Below are 24,378 nucleotides of genomic sequence, written 5' to 3'. Positions count from 1 at the left end.
GACTTTTGTTCAAAGATTCACGTGTAAAGATACAAATTTTGAGTTTTTGAACTTGAGCCCTAAAGCAATGTTGTAGAGTTTGAAAAACTCTCCAACTTTCGTTTTGGGCATTTCTTCATTTGGGTTTTAAATCAACGGAAAATTTTGTTTTACAGTTAGGCCCTTACAGTTTTCTGTAATTACGTATAAGTCCTTGGCGAATTCCACTCCTTCTTCCCCTCTGTTTTTTTCTTTCTTCTCCCTGATGTTTCTTTACCCTCTGCCGACGCCTCTCTCTCTCTTTGGTCTACACACTAGTTCTTTTCCCCTCTCTCTCTCTCTCTCTCTCTTTCTACACCTCCACGCGGTGGAGATCGGGCCCTGGAGCGCTGAAGGCGGGCGGCGGCGCAGCGCGCCGCTGCGGCTGGGCTAGGGCGTAGGCGCAGGCCGCGCGGCACTGGCGGCGCGGCTCGGCAGGAGCCGAGCGGCAGGCGGCTCGCGGGCGTGCGCAGGCGGCCGGCCCCGAGCGGAATCAGGCGGCGCTAGCGGCGCGGCTCAGCCGGCGGGCGTCGCGGGAGGTACGCAGGCGGAGAGCGGCCGGCGCAGGCGAGTGAGCGGGCCCAGGCGGGGCGAGCGGCGCGCGGCGCTGGCCCGTGGGCGCGCCGGTGAGGTGCGCGCGGCAGCAGGTGATGGCGGCGGCTTGGCGCATGCGTAGGCGGCGCAGCGCTGGCGGGACGGCCCAGGCGGTGGGCGTTCGGGGCTTACGGGTTCGGCGCAGGTGCTCGGAGGGAGCGGCTCAAGCGGCCACAGCAAGCAGCAGTGCGCGGGCGCGTGCGGCAGGAGGTGCAGGGAGATGCCGGGAGGCACGGCCGGATTTAGAAGTGGAACGCGCGCAGGAGGTGCAGGGAGCGGCGGCCCCAAGCGATGTGCGGGTGCGTGCGGCGCGTGCTGGCGCGTGGGCGACGAGCAGCTGGCCCAGGCGGGGCACGCGCGGTCGAACAGAGGCGCAAGGCGCGTGGCTGGAGGCGGGCGCAGGCGGCGCGCACGCTGAGCGTTGAGGCGGTGGCGGCGCGCGGGCTGTGGCGGCAGCAGACGCTGGGCCAGGCGTGCGGCTCAGGCAGCAGCGGGGCCGGGCGAGCGCGGGAGTTGGAGCGCAGCGGTTCGGAAGGCTGCGGTCGAGCGGCGGCGTGGCGTGACGCTGCACAGAGGAACGCGCGCGTGTTCCGCAAGCTGGCGGCGTGCGGGTGTGACGCAAACTCGTGAGCGGCACGGCGGGCGGTGCAGGAGCGAACGTGAGCGACGCCGAGCGGGTGGCGCGAGCGTGCGCGCGATGATGCGCGGGAGTTGGCGGTGTGGACAGATGTTGAGCGGCCGGAGCAGAACGGACCCATGGGCATGAGCAGATAGTGTTCAAGTGCGACGTGCCGAGCAACGGCACGCGCAGGAGGAGTTGCGAGGGAGGGCTTTTGCACAAGATGCGAGAACACGGTGACATCGGCCCTAACTACGCCACGGAGGTCTCTGGTGATGCAAGAGTGGCTGTATCGAGGACACGAGCTCACTCGCTCGTAAGATGCACGAGGGGCGATGAGCCGGAAGGAAAGATGGCAAAGCAAAGGCGACGGTTATAGCGCGGCGAATTCGGAAGGAGTAGCTATACAGCGGCAAAGTGATCAGGGCAGAAGTACCGCGGCGCGGGTTCGATGCGCAGCGTATGACCGGCGACGGTGGTAGACCGGTCCTGATGGCATCACAGCGGATGGAGAAGACGGCGGAGTTACAGGATCCGGAGGTCTGAGCGGGATTGAATCGGAGCGTTCACGAGTGCGAGCGGAAGTATTATACTAGTGGCCGGCTCGGCTCAATTCCGCAAGTGTGTGCGTGTGCAAGGCAGCGGGCCACGCGCGAGCAGATTAAAAGCCAACTATCGTCGCCACGGATCACATGAGGAATGTCTCTCCGGTTATCTTCCACCCACGGCAACCATGCCCGGCAAACTTCTTCGTCAACCACGGAATCTCGTCATCGTCGAGCTCATCTTATTGCCAATTCTGTTCACCGCGGGAATTCACTTTCCACGTGTTCTCCTTCATAACCAAGGCTACCCCAAGGTTTGCCCTGTTTTATTAAATCTTCTTAATGCCCACAATCTCTTTGCCGGAATATCGTCGTTAACTTCCTGTTATTTGTTTTCCCGGACCAGGGACTTGATTGCTATATTTTAGAAAGTTCTAGGGTGTTCTTTATAAAATTTCCAAAGCTTTCTGTATTTCAAATCGATTAACTTCTACATTTCATAGATTTTCGTAGGAAGTTCATAAAAATGTAAAATCAGTTTTGTTTGAAATCCTAAGTCAAACCCTACAAGTTTTGTGTTGTGCTCTTGAATTGAAAATCTTTAATGTGTGGTTTAGGTCAAATATTAGGGAATGAATGTTTTATTATGCTTTATATGGTATGCATGTGATATAGTTGGGAAATAATTATAGGATATATGTTTTAAATGGAGATGTGTGACGGTTAGTTAATCCTGTCACCCGAGTGCTCATATCTCTGCCTTCAAGACTTTGTCCTTGTCTTGATTGTCGTTTCCTTAGGATTCTCTTCGTATAAAGATCCCTATTAATCCATGTGTATCTGCTACTTAGCCAATACCTCTCTGCAGTTATGCTTTAGTATCGGCTATCGGATCAGCCACTAAGCATCTGTTCCCTTTGAGTTTAGAATATTTCTACGTAACAGCTGTCAGCCGATACATTTCTTGTGATATGCTTCTACTATCGGCGGGTTAGCTGATACGATTGTTACCTTTCTAGTATCGACTACTGCCGATACAAGTCTGTTGTTCTATCCTACATCGACTACACAAAGTCGATGTATCGAGGAGACACACACAATCTTAGGGTTCTTGCCATCGGCCGACCCAAGCCGATTTTAGTTGCTTTTCCATATTGGTCAAACCCGACCGATCGATCCTTAGTTTCCCCATCCTTATCCACACACTTCTATCAGTCGATTTATCGACTGAGAGGTCAACTTTATACTTATCGGTCACATACCCTTAACCACACTCCAATCGACTGTACGTCACTCAATAGTTGTGCTGACGTAATCGAGTCGATACAACCACACTTAGTTACCTAGAATAACACTTAAGCACATCTCAGTTAAGACAACTGCTTTAGGAATCATCCTTCTGCCAAAGTAATCGATGCTTTCATCGATCACCTAGGAAACCGATGCACCTTTCCATCGGCTAAACCTCTGTAGTTTCCAATCAGCTCTGTTGTAATCTTCAACGAGTAGCCGAATCTAATTAGTTATCCACCTAAAGCTCTGTTTAAGTTTAGCTTCAAATCTTTTTGTTTGTTATGTAAGTAATGTGTTAAATGAGTGTTGAATTGCAACTTTGTCATAAAGAAAAATAGCCTTGAGTGCACACTTTGAATGTGATGTTGCATTACATGTAGATGCGACTACATCGGCAACGGTACCTACGAGATCTTCCCGGAGTCTACGGAGGATGTTCTTGAAGACCAAATGAATGTCACCAAAGGAGTATCTGAAGCCCCGAACCAAAGTTCGGAAGATATTAACATTTCTAACTTCAGACCCACCAGTAAAGGCAAGCCCCGGACATATCCCACTACTTTATTTACACTGCAATCTAGGTCTACTTATCTATACTTATGCATTAAGTCTAGGAGTTGAGATGAAACCCTAGTTGCATTATCTCTTAGGAATCCAATATATTGAACCCGAGTCCTTATCGCTTAGATGCTCTGCTAAATAGGACCGGTAAAAGTCGGGTGATTTCCTGTCACTTGCGCGATATAGGAGTTGCTTGTTTACAATTCTGCAATCACTATAAGGATGATGGACAGGGTCATGTGTTGTATCATGACCTGAAGGTTTACCCTGTCTATTTTGTTAAAAGTGGATAAGGTCGCAGCGTGTGGTAGTGGTGGCTAAGCGTTTGAAAGTACTAGCCACATGCCGCGAAATATGGTAAGCGGTAAGCCTAGTACCCGATTGGCCCGGCAAATGAACGCGTCTCCACCACTCAACTTTTATTTTATATTTACACGCACCGACGTGTGGGAGTACATTCTGCATGGCAGACAGGAATACGGGTTTTGTAGTCGCGCTACAGACGTATGTCCTGCACGAGTGATGTGCGTACGGTCCTGCAGTCGCTTGTGGTGGCCCCGATCCATAACCCGGAAGATGAGGGAAACGGTTGCTTCGGAACGCCCTGTTGGTATTCCAAGCGTGTGTGTTAGGTTTACCTTGCAAGGTTAAATTCGATTCGAATCGTCTGCCTCTCACGAGGATTGAGATTGCTTATCCCTTTTACCACATCGAGTAAAAAGTGTAATTATTGATGGAATAATCTTGATGGATGATAATCTCTATCTTGCTTGTTCAGTATAGGTGCTTACCTAGAATGGTTAATTAAACTAGAATCTGTAAGCTAAAACTTGAAAGTAGGTTATATCTTAGTTGCTTTTCAGCTGAAAATAAACCCAGAACCTTTACAAAGTCTTCATGAGTCTAGTTATGGGCTAAAGTATACCCAACCCCGGGTAAGCCTTGCTGAGTATTAGTATACTCAGCCTTGCTAGCTATATGTTTTGCAGGTAATGTCTTGAAGACCCTACTCTTCCCTTGCCTTGGCCCTGTGCTCTTCCAGACGTTTGGTCCGTGGAATGGGATCCGTCCCCGACCAACATTGGTGATACCGAGTGATGTTGTGCCTGGGCTTAGCATGACATCCGTCTTAACGACGTGTTGTAATCATCCCGTATGTTTTCCGCTGCCAAAAACCATAGCTTTAATGGATTGTAATCTTTTCTCTAGATTTGAAACTTCATACTTCTTTTGGAAACTCTTGTAATGTAATTCTCTGTGATGTAAAATGTGATGGTGATTGTATCTCTGGACTCACTTTCGTGTGAGGTAACCTTATTTGATCCTGTGTATCGGTGGTTTATCGGGACGTTACCCGATAGGCCAAGGGATTATACCGTTTGAAGCACGTTGGAGCCCTCAGGAATGGACTCGCGTACTTGAGCCGGTATAATTCAGGTTGGTTCTGCCACAAGAACTCCTTGATGATCGGTGTGGAAACACTTATATTTTGCTTCTCCCTGAGATAGTTTTAACTTGATAATTTTGATACCTTCATCATGTAATTGTGACATGATGATTTTATCTTGAAGGGTAGACTCAATAGATAATAGATTCAGACTACCTTGAGGAATGATCTCCAGATTGAGTTTCCTCAACTGACAACAGAGAGTTTCACTGAAGATTTCTATGGATAAGCAATGACAATGTGCTTTGCGGCTAAGTGCATCCGCAACCACATTGGCCTTACCAGGATGGTAGTGTACCTCAAGATCATACTCTTTGATCAGTTCTAACCAACGCCTTTGCCTCATATTTAGATCAGCTTGGGTAAAGATATATTTGAGGCTCTTATGGTCAGTGTAAATATTACACTTGGTGCCCATAAGATGATGTCTCCAAATCTTGAGAGCATGAATAACCGCTGCCAATTCAAGATCATGGGTTGGATAGTTTTTCTCATGATTTCGGAGTGCTCTAGATGCATAAGCAATGACCCAGTTGTTTTGCATAAGAACGCAACCAAGTCCAGTTCCAGAAACATCACAATATACATCGAAAGGTTGAGTGCTATCTGGTTGGGCTAGTACTGGAGCAGTTGTAAGAAGTGTTCTTAAGGTGTGAAACGCTTCTTCACACTTGTCGTCCGAACGGAATGTAACCTCTTTCTTAAGAAGTTCAGTCATAGGTTTGGCTATTTTGGAGAAGTCTGGAATGAATCGGCAATAATATCCTGCCAATCCAAGGAAACTTCGGATTTGATGGACTGAAGTTGGAGGCTTCCAATCCATAACTTCCTAAACTTTGGTTGGATCAACCGATATGCCTTCACTGGAAATAGTATGTTCCAAAAATTTCACACTACCCAGCCAGAATTCACATTTCGAGAATTTGGCATAAAGGCGATGATCACGTAGCCGTTGAAGAACGACACGTATATGATTAGCATGATCTTCTTTGGTCTTTGAATATATCAGAATATCATCGATAAAAACCACGACGAATTTGTCGAGTTCCGGCATAAAGATTGAATTCATGAGATACATGAAATACGCCGGTGCGTTAGTAAGTCCAAATGACATGACCAAATATTCATATAATCCATATCTGGTCGAGAAAGCCATTTTTGGAATATCACTAGGCTTGATTTTGATCTGATGATAACAAGAGCGTAAGTCAATCTTAGAAAAGACCTTAGCTCTAGCTAGTTGATCGAATAAGATGTCAATGCGGGGAAGAGGGTACTTATTTTTAATGGTGACCGCATTGAGTGGTTGATAATCAACACATAGCCTTAAGCTATTGTCCTTTTTTTTACAAAGAGAGCAGGACAGCCCCAAGGTGAAGCACTTGGGCGTATGAAATCTTTGTTAAGAAGATCTTGGAGTTGGATTTTTAGCTCGGCCAACTCATTTGGAGGCATACGATATGGCCTCTTTGAAATAGGAGCGGTGCCAAGTTGAAGTTCAATAATAAACTCGATATCTCTGTCTGGTGGCATTCGAGGCAAGTCGTCTGGAAAGACATCGGGATACTCATAGACTACAGGAATATCTTTTACTTTAATGTCTGTGATAGCATAGGCACAAGAGTGAAGAAACTCTTGTTGAGGCAGGTAGAGAGTGGTGGCTCCTTGATGTGGTGAATCAATCTCAATAACTCGGGAAGAGATATCTAGCAGTACTCTATGTTCTATCATCCAATTTGTCCCAAGTATGACATCAATACCCTCTAAATTTAGCAGTACCAAATCAGTTTTGATTAATTTACTACTTAACTGAATTGGCACACTTTTAACCATTTGATTAGAGGTAATCTTTCCTCCAAGGGTAGAAATCATATATGATCCCTTGGTAGGACAAAGATCAAGTCTTATTCGGGTACCACAGTTGTTACTAATGAAACTATGAGTTGCTCCTGAATCAAATGATGTAACAACTGGTTGATGATGAATAGAGAATGTACCCGACATGACGGGAGCTCCATCCGGAAGTTCTGCAAGGGTGGTGAAGTTAACTCGCCCTTGCCGGACTTGCATCATTGGCCTCTTGCCCTTATTCTGGTTACTCTTATTGGAACTTTGCCCTTGATTAGGTTTCCTAGGCTGCGGACAATCTCTGATGAAGTGATCCACACTCCCGCAATTGAAACAGCGATAAGTGCTGCTTCTCTGTTGGACTTGTTGAACATTCGGCCGTGGGCCAGATTGTTGTGGCTGTTGCGGGGGTATGGGAGGTCTATACCCTCCTTGTTGTGGAGGCAGCCTGAAAACCAACCTGCCAACAGAGCATTCCGCTGTGGTGCTCTAGGCAGTGCATTCTGAACAAATCGATACCGCGAGGGTTGAACGCTCGCGGGTCCAGTGGAAATCCTTTGTTTCTTTTCGGCACGGTGTGCCGTGATGTAATCCTCCTGGGTCAGGGCCATGTTAACCAGCTCACTAAAGGTATTGGCCCTCACAAGGTTCAGACGTTCTTTGAGCTTAGTGCTCAAGTCCCGACGAAAACGATCTTACTTCTTGGTGTCACTGTCTGCGTGATAACCCGCGTACTGGCATAGGTGATTAAAAGCCTATGCATATTGCAGTACGGTGTGGGTGCCTTGGGTTAGTGCCAAGAATTCATTCAATTTCCACTCCATCAGTCCTTCGGGTATATGATGTGCTCTGAAAGCATTCCGAAATTCTTCCCAAGAGATAACATGGCCATCAGGTTGCATGGCACAATAGTTATCCCACCAGATACGGGCAGCACCGCGTAGTTGTTGGGCAGCAAAGTGAGCTTTATTAGAATCCACACATGGAATCGTAAGAAGAGCAAACTTGGATTCAATGGTGCGAAGCCAAGCATCGGCATCAAGGGGCTCCTCAACTTTGCTGAATAGCGGGGGCTGAGTACTGAAGAAATCTTGGTAGTTTGCCACTTGAGTGTGAGGATCATCATGACCTCCTCGTGATTGCTGGCGTTGTTGGTTCTGCTGTGCCTGTACTAGCAGATTAAGAAGTTCGGTCTGCCAAGCCATAACCTCGGCTAGATTTGGAGGTGGCGGCGGTGGTTGTTGAGAACCGCTGGCCTGATCTGCCCGAAAACCTTCCGGGGTCCCGTGCGTGGCTCCAACCATCTGAAACAAAGGAGATGTCCATTATTAACCACATAGCCTTACTCCCATTTTCAGAAGATATATCACTACTCAGATATATAATTCACATACTCCATTCAACCAACTTATTTTAGAAGTAAAGATATTGGACAAGATAATAAAACACAAGGCTTAGATTACATCGCAAATTCTGGTGGTCCTTAACATCGTACATCAGAAGGATCCATACACAGGCCATCTATATTACAACAAATGGCACAAGGTCTAGGTAAGCTAATTACGACCTAAGTCACTACACTTTACACGGGTTACATCTGGAGAGTCGACGATTTGAACAAACTAGAAATCGTCGAGATTGCCTACAGAAGATTGACTGCCGGAAGAAGAGTAATCTGGCTGAGGATTGGGCTTCGGGTCTCCATGCTCGGAGTCGAGATCTGAAACTCCCTCGATTTCCTCTGGGTCTTCTTCTCCACCTTCAGATACTATGGGTGCAGCGGGAGGTACTTGTTGCTGTTGCAGTTCTTCAATGTGAGCATGGGCGTCGTCAGCCTCAAGGATCAGGTTGTGGATTTGTTCGTGGAGGAATTCAATGATTGTGTTGCGCTGAGTGATTATAGCATCACTCTCATTGATCTGATCCTCCCGGTGAAGAATTGCCTCCTCCGTGACCAAGGCTTGAAGTTCCACGATCTGAGTAACTTGTCGGTCAGCATTTCGGTAGTGACCTTGAGCTACACGAGTTAACTGACCCATGCTACGACGCAGCAAAATCTGATAATGGTGCTGAACATTCATAAACTGGATGATACCACAGATCGTTTCTTCGGCTGAATCTCCCAACAAGTGACCATAATGAGCTATCCGAAAATTCCACTCGGGATCACTGGAATCTATTGTAGGGAATAGGCCAATAGGATACCCTACAACCTCCATTGGATGCTGGTTGCAGAAGATATGGATGGCTTCTAGAGCTGCAGCCTTGATGGTGTCAACTAGATGGTAGCCTACCACATTGACCTCGATGGGCTGCCACTGGGAGAGGAAAGGATGTTGGGGAATTGTCATCTTGACTCGGCATCGAGGAACACCTTCTTCTCGATACTCCACTCCGTCGTATTGTAGAGGCTCGGTATAGAAGAACAAACTTAATGATTCCCATAGAAGACGGGGAAAACCCTCCCAGTGCAAGGCATTAGTATGAAGATGCCCTGCATGATCCCAAGAGACATTCGAAGGAGCGGCCATCTGAAACAAGAATTCAGATGATGAGATTCACTTACCCGACTGAGAACTCACAAGGTAAATGAAACGAGACAACCGATTCTAGTAACAACAAGGCTAGAAATCAGATGGATCTTTAAAATACTCAACTAAGGCTACCACAAGGATTCTATTGAACACTAAAGATAAACAACATTTTACCTATCCTTAAAAGGACAACAGATTCAAACACTCATTTTATTTATTAATGGATTATGCATGCACGTACTATTCGACCTTACAACCAAAATAACTGCCGAATATCTTCGGACTTGCGTGATTAGTTTCTGTGGCACAATACATACGTCTCTCACTAATAACTAGTCGATAAGTTCTATCCGTCTTAGCCTCTTAATCGTGGTTAGTGTACCTGCAATAGACCACAATATATAACCAATGAACCTTTCATGCCAGCATGTCATGAAAGCGTCCCCAATCATTACTGTTCACTATAGAAACAGCATCTGTACCATTACCGCCGTACAGACAACATTAACATACGTTATCAAAACAACGTATTCACGGGGGTACCGCAAAATGCAGGGGTATGAACAGCGATCGCCATACCCTGCGCCGAACCATATACTCCCAATATATTCAACCTAAGTTGATATATTGGCAGCATCTCAAGTAGGCCACTGCTTGAGAAACAGCGTTCAGTTCGCATCACCGACGGGAAGGCCAAGCTCCCTCAGTTGGCTAAGGATCCTTACCTTCTTACCTTACCAGCGAAGGTGTTGTTACAGAATGTAAAGTTGAATTGTGCATAAATTTAAATTTTGATAGAAAGTAATGCTGGGAGTTAGAGTTATATATATACTATGGCCACCTCTAATTCTCTTTATAAACATTACCCTAGGGCTTTACGTACTAAGCACAATCCTTAACGAAACCAACGTAGCTTTACAAAATACTTTGTTGGTTCAATTTTTTACTAAAAGACATTTTTAAGGCTAATTATATCTCCAGGGTACACTTGTTAGCTCTGATACCAGCTGTGGCAGAACCAACCTGAATTACACCGGCTCAAGTATGCATGTCCTCTCTCAAGAGCTCCAACGTACTTCAAACGGTGTAACCCCTTGGCCTGTCGGGTAACGTCCCGATAAACCACCGAATGCAGGATCAAACAAGGTACCTCGCACGAAGGCGAGTCCAGAGATACAATCACCGTCATATTTTACATCACATGCATTTATAATGTATGAGTTGTCAAAAGTAATATTAGCTTCAATTGATAGGATTTATTACAAACCGGTTCAAGTTTTCAAGTTTACAGCAGCGGAATTTAAACCACAACCACTGTACACGTCGCTAGTACGGATATCATGCTAAGCCCTAGCATGATATCACTCGGTAGGATCAGTTTTAGCCGGGGACGGGTCCCACTCCATGGACCAACCATCGGGCAGAGTGTAAGGCCATGGCATAGGCAGAGCAGAGTCCTCAGGTGGATTACCTGAATAAAAAGTCATAATGCAAGACTGAGTATTCTAATACTCAGCAAGGCTTACCTGTTTCATGGTATACTTTATCCATGTAACTAAACTTATGAAGGCTGTAATGGTTATGGTAAAGTTTTCAGCTGGAAAGCAACAAAGAGTAGATCCTTACTTTCAAATTTTAGCTTTCAAGTTCTATGTGATTATCCACCCTAGATAAGCACCTATGACTATTCAAGCATGGTAGGATCTTTAGCCAGACATCATCTTTGATATCTATAAAGTTGCTCTTGTTACTCTATGTGGCAAAGGGATCAAGCAGTCTCAATCTTCGTGAGAAACGGACGATTCCTGAATCGAATTTCAGCCTTGCAAGGGTAAACCTAACTTTCACGCTTGGAACATCTAGAGATTGTTCCAAAGCAACCGTTTACCTTTCATTTCGACTCGTGCATCAGATCCACCACAAGCGACTGCAGGACCATACGCATATCCAATGTGTAGGACGTACGTCTCTAGTGCGACTACACGATCGTACTCCTGGTTGCCCGGCAACACATATTCCCACACGTCGAAGCGAGTAACAGGAAAAACCAAACACGTATTTCCACTCCTCGGGCCGATTGGTTACTAGGCTTACCGCTTACCATATTTCACGGTATGTGGCTAGTACTTTCAAACGCTTAACCACCGCTACCACACACTGCGACCTTAGCCAAATTCATCAACACAGGCGGGGTATCATCTCAACCATGATACTTCACATAAATCCCGTCCGTCATCCTTATAGTGATTGCAGGGATGTAAACATTGCAATTCCTATAAGCTCGCGAGTGACAGGCAATCACTCGACTTCTACCGGTCCTATTAGCGTAGCAGCTATTCAAACCCAAGTTCTAGTATTCAATACATTGGTTCCTAGGAAAATGCAACTAGGGTTTCTCATACAACTCCTAAGAACTTAATGCATAGATAGGTATAAATAATATAGATAGCAGTGTAAATAAAGTAGTGGGTTATGTCCGGGGCTTGCCTTCTTGAGTGGGGCTGGGGGTAGGAGTGTCAAAGTTTTCCGAACTTTGGTTCGAAGCTTCAGTTAGACTTCCGACGACGTTCCCGGGGTCTTCAGAAATTTCCACTTCTGATTCCGGGATCAGTTCGTAGTCTCCGTCGGCGAGGGTGGTTGAGTCTATATGATATGCAAAGATGTAGTTCAACGGAAGCATATATTTTTATTTTATTTCACAATAAAGTTGCAATCCAATGAAAACATAGTTTATTCATTGAACATATCATTTATTTTTCTACCGGGCAGTCATTTATCGGGTATTAGCCATTTTACCTAGTTACATTAAGTAACAGGGTTGGTTACCCAAAACATTTAACTAACGGCACGAGGTAGCATGTTGGGTTAGCTTTAAACATTTAAACTAATTACATTTAATAACTTTATTTATTTGCTTAGCTAATTAATTATAATGACCCTAGGTTATTACTTAATTTTGGGCTTACTTTAATTAAATAAGAATATAACATTATCATATCATGTTTTATTTGTTCTGGTTGTTTTACACCTGATCATAGGTTGAGAACTTGTGGACATGTTATACTATTCAAGAACAATACCTCAAAATATTTTCATAATTTTTCATGAACTAGAGCTATTGTTCATGAATTTTTCTCTGGATCTAAGCCTAAATTTATTTGCTGAAGTTACATTAAGTTTCTGAGTTTCAAACTTTTATCTTGGATTTGATATGCTAAAACAAAGCTAAGGTGAAAGTTTCAGCTATAAACATGAAGGGATGCATCTAGAACTAAATCATGAAACTTCTATCAACATAGAGCAAAGATATCTAAATATCATAGTTAGAAGGTTGGGCTGGGCCTCCAAAATTTACACAGCTCCACTTATAGCACCCTTATCCTGTATTCCAAATTTGAGCCTTAGCACTGCTGTGGATCAAGAGATCTAATTAAAGCACCTATTATCTATTAATTTAAACACAGCACAAAATACATATATTCCTCTCATGATTATAATACAAAAGCTGTAGTATATAACACAAGGATTCAAACCCAACAAATTTGACATTTTTCTGAATTTTCCACAATTTTCTACACATTTTTAAGGTTCATAGCTTTTGAATTGGGGGGGGGGCACTGTAATCTTGCGTAGAGACCCTTGGAACTTTTCAAATCGTTCCAAAAAGGCCCTTGGCCAGAGGAGGAAGAGAATAGAGAAAAGGCGGCCGTGTTCCGGCGGAGAGGGCCACCGGCGGCGAGGTCCGAGGGGAGGAGAAGTTCCAGGGGCTCACGGTGGTTCGAATGGACTACTTGTCGAGGGTGGGGATGGCCGGAAAGGAGGATCTCGACGGGAGCCCGAAGCGGCAGCGGAGGGGTCAACGACGACGGTGATGCTCTGGCGGCCAACGTCGGCGAAGGACCTGCGCGTAAGCTCCAGTGAGTTATGGGGAAGGTACTGATGCAGTCAATTGGGGACACAAGCTTCGGAAATGGGGCGACCGGCGGAGGCAGTGATGATGGCGGCGGAGTTAAATGCCGGCGAGCATCGGGAAACCGGTGTGGTGCACTAGGGGACCGATTGAGGGGTCGTAGAGCTTTACGGGATTGAAAGGAAGCTAGCTGAGGGGTCGTCGTGGTGCGGGAAGGCTTGGAGTGGACTGCCCACGGCGAGCAGGAGTCACCGGAGCGGAGGAAGAGGGCGGCAGTGGAGCTCGGGTCTCGGGGTGTTGTACGGCAGAATTAAAGTGAAGAATAGAATGGCTACGAGCTGGGGAAGCTCAAGAGCAGGAGATTAGGGGCCCGAAGGGGGTACTCGGCCCGTGCCACGGTGGCGGCGAGGTGGCAGCTGGGCGGCGTTCGGAGTTGCGTGGCACGCGCAGGAGAGGGCCAGCAGGGGCGAGCTAGGGCAGCGGCCGGCGTCCAAGTGACGCGTGGGGAGGGTGGAAGCAGGAGGTGGAGCGGCGGCGGCAGCACAGCGGCGGCCAGAGGAGAGGTAGTGCACCGGCGGCAGAGGAGGCAGAGCATAGCAGCGCATGCCAGAGGAAGAAGAAAGGAGGGAGGTCCGAAGGGTCTTTGTGGAAATATCAAAAATCTCAGGGACCCTACTATAAAGTAAAATTTCCTACCAATCCAAAACCCTAATGAAGAAATGACCAAAATAGAAGTTGTAGAGTTTTTCAAACCCTACAACTTTGCTTTAGGGTTCAAGTTCAAAAACCCAAAGTACATAGCTTTAATTTTAAATTTTGAACAAAGGTTGTATTTAAGTAAATTTTGTCCTTACTAAGGTAGATTTCATGTAGTTTTGGATATGATTGCAAGTTTTCATGAAATGTCATGATGACCGGCATTCTTACATTTTGATCCTAGGTAAAATTTGAAAGTTACTTTTATACTTCACTAATTTTGCCTAAAAGGACCCATACTTTTGCATTAATCACATCTAGGTCCTTATTTTCACATAAACCCCCAAATTTCATAGAATTTAACATATCTATTACAATTTCTTTCTTATTATGATACCAATTTGACACCTAGAATATTCTTACCCAATTAACACTAAAGCGCCCACATTTTTTTAAAATTACATAAATACCCTTTCTCCCTTTGCACTTCAATTTGAACACACATACATAAGATCAAACATACACACTTTACAATAAAATCTAGGGTTTATAATTCTAAATACCTGAATGTCACAGGTTCCAAGCTCCTAAACGTGTTCCCCTGCTTGCTCTCTTTCTCCCAGGCCAAACCCGACCCGAAATCATGGCTGGAATCGCGTTTTCGCGATTCCCCAACGAGCCCCCACGCCGCCGCCGTCGCACGGCTTGCCGTCAGCGTCCAGCGCCGCCACCCGAGCCGCCAGCCGCTCCCGACTGTCCGATCCAGATCCGACCCGATACCGATCAACCCTAGGATCTTTTGCACTTTAGCCCCTAAGTTCTATCAAAATCAACCCGCAGTCCATGGCAGTTCAAAAGTATTCACGAGTGGATCCTTTTTCTTCTGTTTAAGCCCCTATCTTTTCCTAAAATAGAACCAACCATCCCTAGCACCTCTGTTTTTCAACCTAAACCCTAGATTTAAGGTTTAATTATATTTTAGCTCTCGTTTCTTTGTTCAGAGCCCTTCTTGTTTCAAATCTTTTACAAATAAACCCCTAGGATCATGTTTTAGCCATAACTTCTCCGTTTTAACTCCGCTTTCATCGATTCTCGTGCTCAGGCGACCCTTGCAATGTATGCAGTAGCTTTATGACATTGTTGTGCTCTATTTATATTGTTTGGTGTACTGTTTCTTATTTATTGTACTTTTTTGTGTGTTGCGATAGATGGTGCGCAGTTCGAGGGTCCGCAAGTGCAAGGCTTTGAAGACGTTCCCGAGCAGCAGCAGTACTTTGACATAGGCAAGTGGTCCTTGATCATATTCCAATCCTAATAACTTTCTAAATACACACATTTACTTTATATGCATGCGTGTGTCTATAATACAATACATCTCAAACTAAGAATGTGCCTAGTTTCTTTTGAACTTCCTTGATTAAACCTGGGTTATTATGTTTATGTTGTAGCTACGCTAGTTGCTTTTACTTAGACTTTGGCTGGATAACCTAAGAATCACGCTACACTGGTTTTACTCATGTTCTGGAATACCTTTATGGTGATAATTAAGATCATTGCATTAATTGGAACATGGAGAACCACCCAGGAAAACTGTGCAACCACAATACTACATGGCTCTTGTCTTGACTAACTAATTAGAAACTTTAGCTTGTAATGGTCTTACCAAAAGGGCAAGAGGGGAGTGCGTTGATGGGGTATAGCTCGGCCCTCTTGAGGCGTAGATATGATCCTGGTTAAGGCATCTTCCTCATTAGGGAGGGTTATGACCACTGCGGCCTGAAACCTTAGCGGACCGTGTGGCAGAACCAACCTGAATTACACCGGCTTAAGTACGCAAGTCCTCTCTCAAGGGCTCCAATGTACTTCAAACAGTGTAATCCCTTGGCCTGTCGGGTAACGTCCCGATAAACCACCGACTGCAGGATCAAACAAGGTACCTCGCACGAAGGCGAGTCCAGAGATACAATTGCCATCATATTTTACATCACAAGCATTTATATTACAAGAATTTCCAAAAGTAGTATCAGTTCTCAAACTGATAGAATTTATTACAAACCAGTTCAAAGTTTTCAAGAATACAGCAGCGGAATTAAAAACATGACCATTATACACGTCGCTAGTACGGACATCATGCTAAGCCCTGGCATGACATCACTCGGTAGGATCAGTGTTGGCCGAGGACGGGTCCCATTCCACGGACCAACCATCGGGCAGAGCATAAGGCCATGGCACAGGCAGAGTAGAGTCCTCAAGGGGATTACCTGGAACAAAAGTTACATTGCAAGACTGAGTATTCTAATACTTAGCAAGGCTTACCCGTTTCATGGTATACTGTGACACTCAGGTAATTAGCTTGGTCACACCTTAGAGTTTGGGTAGGCTTTTATGTCCAAAGTATGGCAAATGTATGCTTTATGCATGTAATGTTATGGAAGAAGGGATGTTTATGTAATTAATATTAACTAAAGGTACTTTTATGCAAAATGGATGGGGGATGAGGGAAAAGTTTAAAAGCATAAGGGTTAGTGTGCAAAAAGTGATATCTGTGGTTAAATTACAAAAATATATATGAAATTACCATAGGGCATATGTGTAAAAGTAATTTTACTTAGGGATTTACATAAAATATGAAATTATTACTAAGTCTATTTTATCTCTAAAACTATTGCTCAAATGCAGATGAACCTTAAAGAGAAGTTGTAGAGTTTGAAAAACCATGCACTTTTGCTTTTTGAACCATCTTCATTTGAGCATTGGTTTAAAAGTTGCAAGTCCTTTACAGTAAGGTCCCTGCCTTTCTCTGAATTTACAAATCAGTCCACAATTCAGTTCATCCCCTTTCTTCCTCAGGCGCCTCTGCTCCCTCTGCTCTGCCTCCCCTGGTTCTTCTGCCGCCGGCGTAATGCGCCGCCCCTGATCACCGCCGGCCACCCCCTGCTCTTCCCCGTCCACGCGTCGCCCCTCTGCTCGGCCACCGCTCCATTTCCTCCCCTGTTGACGCCCTGTCCGCGCGCCACGGCGCCTGCGGCACTGCCGCGCCGCCGCCGGTGTCTCGGCCGCTTGCCGTGCTCTCCAAGCTCTTATCCTCCCTGTAGCAACTCCCAGATGAAGCCTTACCCGCCCGTGCCCCCTCCTCTCTCCTCAATTTGGCTATAAAAGAGCCGCCCGGGCCTCCTCGCGCGCGCCAGTACCCCGCCGCTCCTCCATTGCCGCCGCCAGGACCTCGGGTCATCGTGGAGCTTCACCCTCCGCCCTTCCCCGTCCCAAACCCGTAGCGCCACCCGCTTCCTAGTGCCCTACCGCACCTCCCCAGCTAGTTCTTTTCCTCCTCCGCACACCGGAAGTTCCCCGCCGCCGTGCGCCACCGGCCGCCGGTTCTGACCTCCGCGGGCAGCCCTCCTCCGGCCGCCTTGATCCCCTCCAAGACCACCAATAGGTAGCCCGCAGTCTCCTCGTGCTCCCCCTCCTTTTTTTCCCTCACCGCCAGCGACTTCCCCGGCCGGAATTTGGCCGGACAGGAGCTTCCTCACCGCCGGCCATGGCCTTGGACTTGATTGCTCTCTGCGTTTTCTTTTCAGGGGGTTAACTGTAAAGTGCAGGGACTAGTTTGTAAGGAGTACTTGTTATTTCATGTGAGAGTTTTTCCTGTCTCGTAAAATCCGTAACAATTCACAGAAAAATCCAAAAATAGCAAAACTAGTTTTGTTAGAAACTAGATTTCAAACTCTATGACTTTTGTTAATAGAGTTTAGTTTGAAATAGAATATTTCTACCTGTGTTTCGAATCCAAAGTTAAGGGGTAAAATACACTCAACCTTGTTATTTCATGTTCTTTTGTTTTTCTTAAAGTGTAGTATGAAGGTTCTATGAACTCTAGTTAACTTTGTGTTAAGTTGCAGACTTAAACTTGATTTAAATTTAACTTCTTTTATTTGAACTTTCAAATTTGAAATATTAAATAAATCTATTATATAACCTCTTCTAAATTAACACTATTGTTAGTCTCTAATATGATATTTTATAATTAAATTTCTATAATTTTTTGTTTAAAAGTTTTTAATTCAAATTTTGGTTCATTTCAAATTTAATTTAAAATGTTTTAGTTCTTATTACAATGAACTCGACCATATCTTTATAAATAGTGTTTTAAATCTAAAACCTCTTTATTTTATGCATGTTTGTGTGCTAATTGGATGAATTATGATATTTGAAATGGGAAATTTTAAATTTAAATTTCATCTCATTTAATTTATTGCATCTCATATAGAATCTACGACACTCGACGACGGAGATTACGAACTGGTCTTAGGACAAGACCAAGGCTTTCCAGAAGATCCAGCGCGAGTCGTCGAAGGACTAACTGAAGTTCCGAACCCGAGTTCGGAAACCTCTGACTCTCCTGCCCCCACCCCCACTCCAGAAGGCAAGCCCCGGACATATCCCATTATTTTATTTACACTGCAATCTATGCTTATTTATATTATATATCTTGCATTAAGTCTAGGAGTTGAAGTGAAACCCTAGATGCATGAATCCTAGGAATCCAATGTAATGCTCCCGAGTCTTTATCGGTTAGATGCTTCGCTAGTAGGACCGGTAGAAGTCGGGTGATTTCCTGTCACTCGCACGATATAGGAGTTGCATGTTTACATTTCTGCAACCACTATAAGGATGACGGACAGGGTCATGTGTTGTATCATGACCTGAGGTTTTACCCTGTCTGTTTTGATAAAAGTCTTAAGGTCGGAATGTGTGGTAGTGGTGGCTAAGTTTTTGAAAGTACTAGCCACATGCCGCGAAATATGGTAAGCGGTAAGCCTAGTAACCAATCGGCCCGGTAAGTGGACATACCTCCCACCACTCGATTAATTTAGTTCTTTTCACGCACCGACCTGTGGGAGTACGTTCTGCAAGGCAGACAGGAATACGGGTTTTGTAGTCGCGCTACAGACGTATGTCCTGTACACATTGGGTGTGCGTACGGTCCTGCAAGTCGCTTGTGGTGGCCTGTCCACGAGTCGGAAAGAAAGGTAAACGGTTGCTTTGGAACGCCCTGTTGGTGTTCCAAGCGTGTGTGTTAGGTTTACCTTGCAAGGTTAAATTCGATTCGAATCGTCCGCCTCTCACGAGGATTGAGATTGCTTATCCCTTTTACCGCATTGAGTAAAAAGTGGAACTAATGATGGATAATCTTGATGGATGATAATCACTACCTTGCTTGCTTAGTGTAGGTGCTAATCTAGAATAAATACTCAACTAGAAAATGGAAGCTAAAACTTGAAAATAGTTCATACTCTTTGTTGCTTTTCAGCTGAAAATAAACCCAGAGCCTTTGCAATGCCTTCATGAGTCTAGTTATGGGCTAAGTATACCCAGCCCCGGGTAAGCCTTGCTGAGTATTAGAATACTCAGCCTTGCCAATATCTGTTTCAGGTATAACCTACGAGAACCCCACGGACAACCTTGTGTGGCCAACGTCCGTTCCTTTTGGCTGGTCCGTGGAGTGGGACCCGTCCCCGGCCGGCACAGACCCTCCGGAGTGACACCAAGCCCTGGGCTAAGCTTGGCGTTCGCCATCGCGACGTGTGTAGTCGCGTAAAACTTTTTCTTCCGCTGTGAGTTTAGACAAGCTGTTACGCTTGTCAGTTTGAACATGGTTGTATAAATTTACTTCTCTTTGAACTCGTTTGTAATAATGTATATATATATGGCTGTAAATTAAAGTTGATGAGCTATTCTGTGATGTGAACTCGCCTTCGTGCGAGGTAAACCTGCTTCGATCCTGCTGAACCGTGGTTGAATCGGGCGGAGACCCGACAGACCAAAGGATTGTTCCGTTTGAAGTGCGTTAAGTTGATTGCAGTTGAACGGCGATCAATAGCGCACTTGAGCCGGAATAATTCGAGCGGTTCTGCCACAGCTGGTATCAGAGCTGTAGGTTTATCTTTACATCTAGAATAGTTCTTAAAAAGTATTTTCTGGATAAAAGTTTGCCAACAAATGAATTCATAAAGTACGTTGGATCCGTTAAGGTTGGTGATTAGAACGTAAAGCCCTAAGGGTTTATATGGGAAGGTATCAGGTGGCTAATAGTATCTATATATGTATAGATAGTTCTGACTTGCAGCACTACTTTCTGTCAAAACTTAAATTCCTGCACAACCCAACCTTACTTCCTGTAACGACATCTACGTACGGAGGTAAGAAGGTAAGGATCCTCAGCCAACTGAGGGAGCTTGGCCTTCCCGTCGGTGATGCGAACCGAACGCTGTTTCTCAAGCAGTGGCCTACTTGAGATGCTGCCAATATACCAACTTAGGTTGATTATATTGGGAGTATATGGTTCGGCGCAGGGTATGGCGATCGCTGTTCATACCCCCGCATTTTGCGGTACCCCATGTGAATACGTTGTTTCGATGACGTATGTTAACGTTGTCTGTACGGCGGTAATTGTACAGATGCTGTTTCTATAGTGAACAGTAATGTTTGGGGACGCTTTCATGTCGTGCTGCCATGAAAGGTTCATGAGATATATATATCTGTGTATTCTTCTGCAGGTACACTAACCACGTTTACGCTATTAGGATGCGTAGGGTTTATCGATTAGTTATATATAGTGAGAGACGTATGGTTATGCCACCGGAATTAACCACGTAAGTCCGAGGATACTCGGCAGTTGTTTTGGTTGTGAGGACGAGTAGTGCGTGCATGCATAATCTGTTAAACAAAAGGATTTTCATATATGAAGGATATGTTGTTTGTCTTTGGAATGGGCTAATGGAGTTCTAAGGATAGTATTAGGTTGGGTATCCTATATAGAATTCTAGGTTTTCATCTGATTATCAATCCTTGCTGTTATCAGCATTGACTATCTTGTTCTGTTTATCTTGTGCCCTCTTAACAAGATAAAAGTTCCACCATTTGCATTCTGGTCACAGATGGCAACACCTTCTAACGTTTTCTGGGATTCGGAGGGGCACCTTCATACTAATGCCCTCCATTGGGAAGGTTTTCCACGTCTACTTTGGGAGTCCTTGCAGTCTTTTTACTACACGGAGCCTCCTCAGTATGATGCTGTCGAGTTTATGGAGGATGGGATTCATAGAGCTCATGTCGTAATGACAATTCCACAGCATCCATTTCACTCTCAATGGTCGCCCATCGAAGTTAATGTAATGGGTTATCGTATCGTGGATACTATTGAAGCAGCGGCATTAGAGGCAATCTACCGTTTGTGTATTCAGCATCCAAAAGAAGTTGCAGGAAAGCCCATTGGGTTATTCTCCATGACAAACCCCGATAAGCCAGAATGGAATCTCAGAATCGTCCCTGAGAGTCATAGATTGGATGGTCCACCGGAGGAAGCACTCCAAGGGATGATGCGGTTTATGAATGTACAATATCATTATCATCTACTTCTGCGTCATGAGTTGGGCCGAGCAATCTATATTGCCCGAGGTCACTATAGAGAAGCTGATAGACAAAATACTCAAGTGGATCAGCTTCAGGCTTTAGTGACTCAAAAGGAAGAGATTATCGCGGCACGGGATGAAACCATCCATCATCGTGAAGATCAGATCAACGAGAGTGATCACATAATCACTCAGCGAGATACTGTTATTGAATTTCTACAGGCACAAGTTCAAGATCTGATCCTTGCGGTGGATGATGCTCAAGCTCAGATTGAAGAATTGCAGCAGCCCCCGATTCCTCCCGTTGCACCTGCAGCACCTGAAGCTGAAGAAGAAGATCCAGAGGAGATTGAAGGAGTCTCAGAACTTGATTCTGAGCATGGAGATCCTGTCATCAGTCCCCATCATTCCTCTTCTGGTAGCCAGTCATCAGTGGGAAACCTTGATGACTTTTAGCACGTCACTCTCCTTGCTGTAGCTGGATGTAACCTAGGTGGTGTGTAGTTTACCTAGTTATAAAGCCACTTGTTGTATGTGTGGCATGTACTTTTAGGTAAGAGTTTGTAACAGTTTGAGTGTGTTGATGTAAGATGTAAGGATATTAATATCTATGTAGCAATCCAAATCCTGAGTTTTGGTTATCCTATTCAATATCGGTGCATCTGTTACAAGTGGATTGAATGGGACATATGCGTTACAAGTTTGTTTGATAATTGCCTATTATCTGAAATTGGAGCAAGATTTTGGTTAACAATGGATGTCTCCTTGATTTCAGATGGTTGGAGCTACTCGTGGAACCCCGGAAGGATTCCGGGCAGGACAACCTGGTAGTTCTCAGCAACCACCACCGCCACCTCCAAACCTGGCCGAGGTTATGGCCCGGCAAACCGAGCTTCTAAATCAACTTGTACAAGCTCAGATGGGCCATTTCCAGCAGCAACCTCGAGGCCGAGGAGAACCTCTATCGGCCACTTATCAGGACTTTCTCAGCACCCAACCTCCTATATTCCATAAGGCCGATGAGCCTCTGGACGCAGATGCCTGGTTGCGGACTATCGAGTCTAAGTTCGCTTTACTGTCAGCTCCATGTTCAGAGGAGAACAAGGTGCTCTTCGCAGCCCAGCAACTCCGAGGCCATGCACGTCTTTGGTGGGACCAGTTTCATGCAATGCAACCCGCCAAACACGTGGTCATTTGGGATGAGTTTCGGGCTGCCTTCCGCGCACATCATATACCAGCAGGACTCATTGAGCGGAAGCTCAATGAATTTTTGAATTTGACTCAGGGTACCCGCACTGTCACCCAGTATGCGCAAGTTTTCAATCACTTGTGCCAGTATGCGGGATCACATGCCCGCAAATGTGATCGCTTTCGTCGAGGCCTAAACACCAAGCTCAAAGAATGGTTGAATTTAGTGAAGGCCAACGATTTCAATGAGTTGGTCAACATGGCCATTACTCAGGAAGATTGCATCGCCGCCCATAGAGCGGAAAAGAAACGAAAATCACCCACAGGGCCTGCAACTCCACAGTCGCCGCGGTATCGGTTGGTTCCAAGCAATGCTCCTCGAGCTCCGCCTCGAGGCAATTTACTTGGCAGATGGGTAGCCCGACCTCCCCAGCAAGCGCAATTCAACCGACCACCCCTGCCCCAAAATCAACAACAACCTCAACAAGGTCTGCGGCCGAGCTTTCCGCCAGCTACTCCAGGAAACAACAATAATCGTTGTTTCAATTGCGGAAGCCCGTCCCACTTCATCAAGGATTGCCCTCAACCTAGGAAATCTTTCCAAGGGCAAACATCTAATCCAAACTACAAGGGCAAGGGTAAGAGACAAGTGGTGCAGGTCCGACAAGGGAGGGTAAACCTCACCACACTCTCCGAACTCCCGGAAGGGGCACCGATAATGACGGGTACATTTTCTATCAACCATCATCCCGTTATTATTCTTTTTGATACTGGTGCCACCCATAGTTTTATTAGTATGGATTGCGGGACCAAAATGGGCTTGGATATCGGTTATATAAATGAAGCCTATAGGATTATAACTCCTGGTGGTAAGATTTTGTCCAATCAAATCTGTAGAATGGTACCAATTCAGCTGGGTGGTCATCTGATCAAAACAGATCTGCTAGTATTAGACCTAAAAGGAATGGATGTCCTTTTGGGTATGAATTGGATGACCCAGCATCATGTGTCCTTAGATATTCCTTCCCGAACTATAGAAATAAATTCACCTGAGAGTGAGTCAACCATTCTCTATCTTCCACAACAGCAACACTTCACCCCTTGTACTCATGCTACCACTGGGGTCCAGTTAAAAGATATCCCTGTTGTCTGCGAGTATCCTGATGTTTTTCCAGACGATTTGCCTGGAATGCCTCCAGACAGAGATATCGAGTTCATCATAGAACTCCAACCTGGTACAGCCCCTATCTCTAAGAGACCTTACCGTATGCCTCCTAATGAGTTAGCTGAATTAAAAACCCAACTCCAAGATCTCTTAGACAAAGGCTTCATCCGTCCAAGTGCATCACCATGGGGTTGTCCAGCCCTATTTGTGAAAAAGAAAGACAATAGCTTAAGGCTGTGTGTCGATTACCGTCCTCTCAATGCGGTGACCATTAAAAATAAGTATCCTCTACCCCGCATTGATATCCTCTTTGATCAGTTAGCCGGAGCCAAGGTGTTTTCAAAAATAGATCTTCGTTCCGGCTACCACCAAATTAAGATTCGGCCCAGTGATATTCCAAAAACAGCCTTCTCCACTCGGTATGGTCTATACGAGTATCTTGTCATGTCGTTCGGTCTCACTAATGCCCCAGCCTATTTCATGTACCTCATGAATTCCGTCTTTATGCAAGAGCTCGACAAGTTTGTCGTGGTCTTCATTGATGACAT

Source organism: Panicum hallii, chromosome 6 (genome assembly GCF_002211085.1).
Source record: "Panicum hallii strain FIL2 chromosome 6, PHallii_v3.1, whole genome shotgun sequence".
NCBI lineage: Eukaryota > Viridiplantae > Streptophyta > Magnoliopsida > Poales > Poaceae > Panicum > Panicum hallii.
This window is presented reverse-complemented; position numbering follows the sequence as displayed.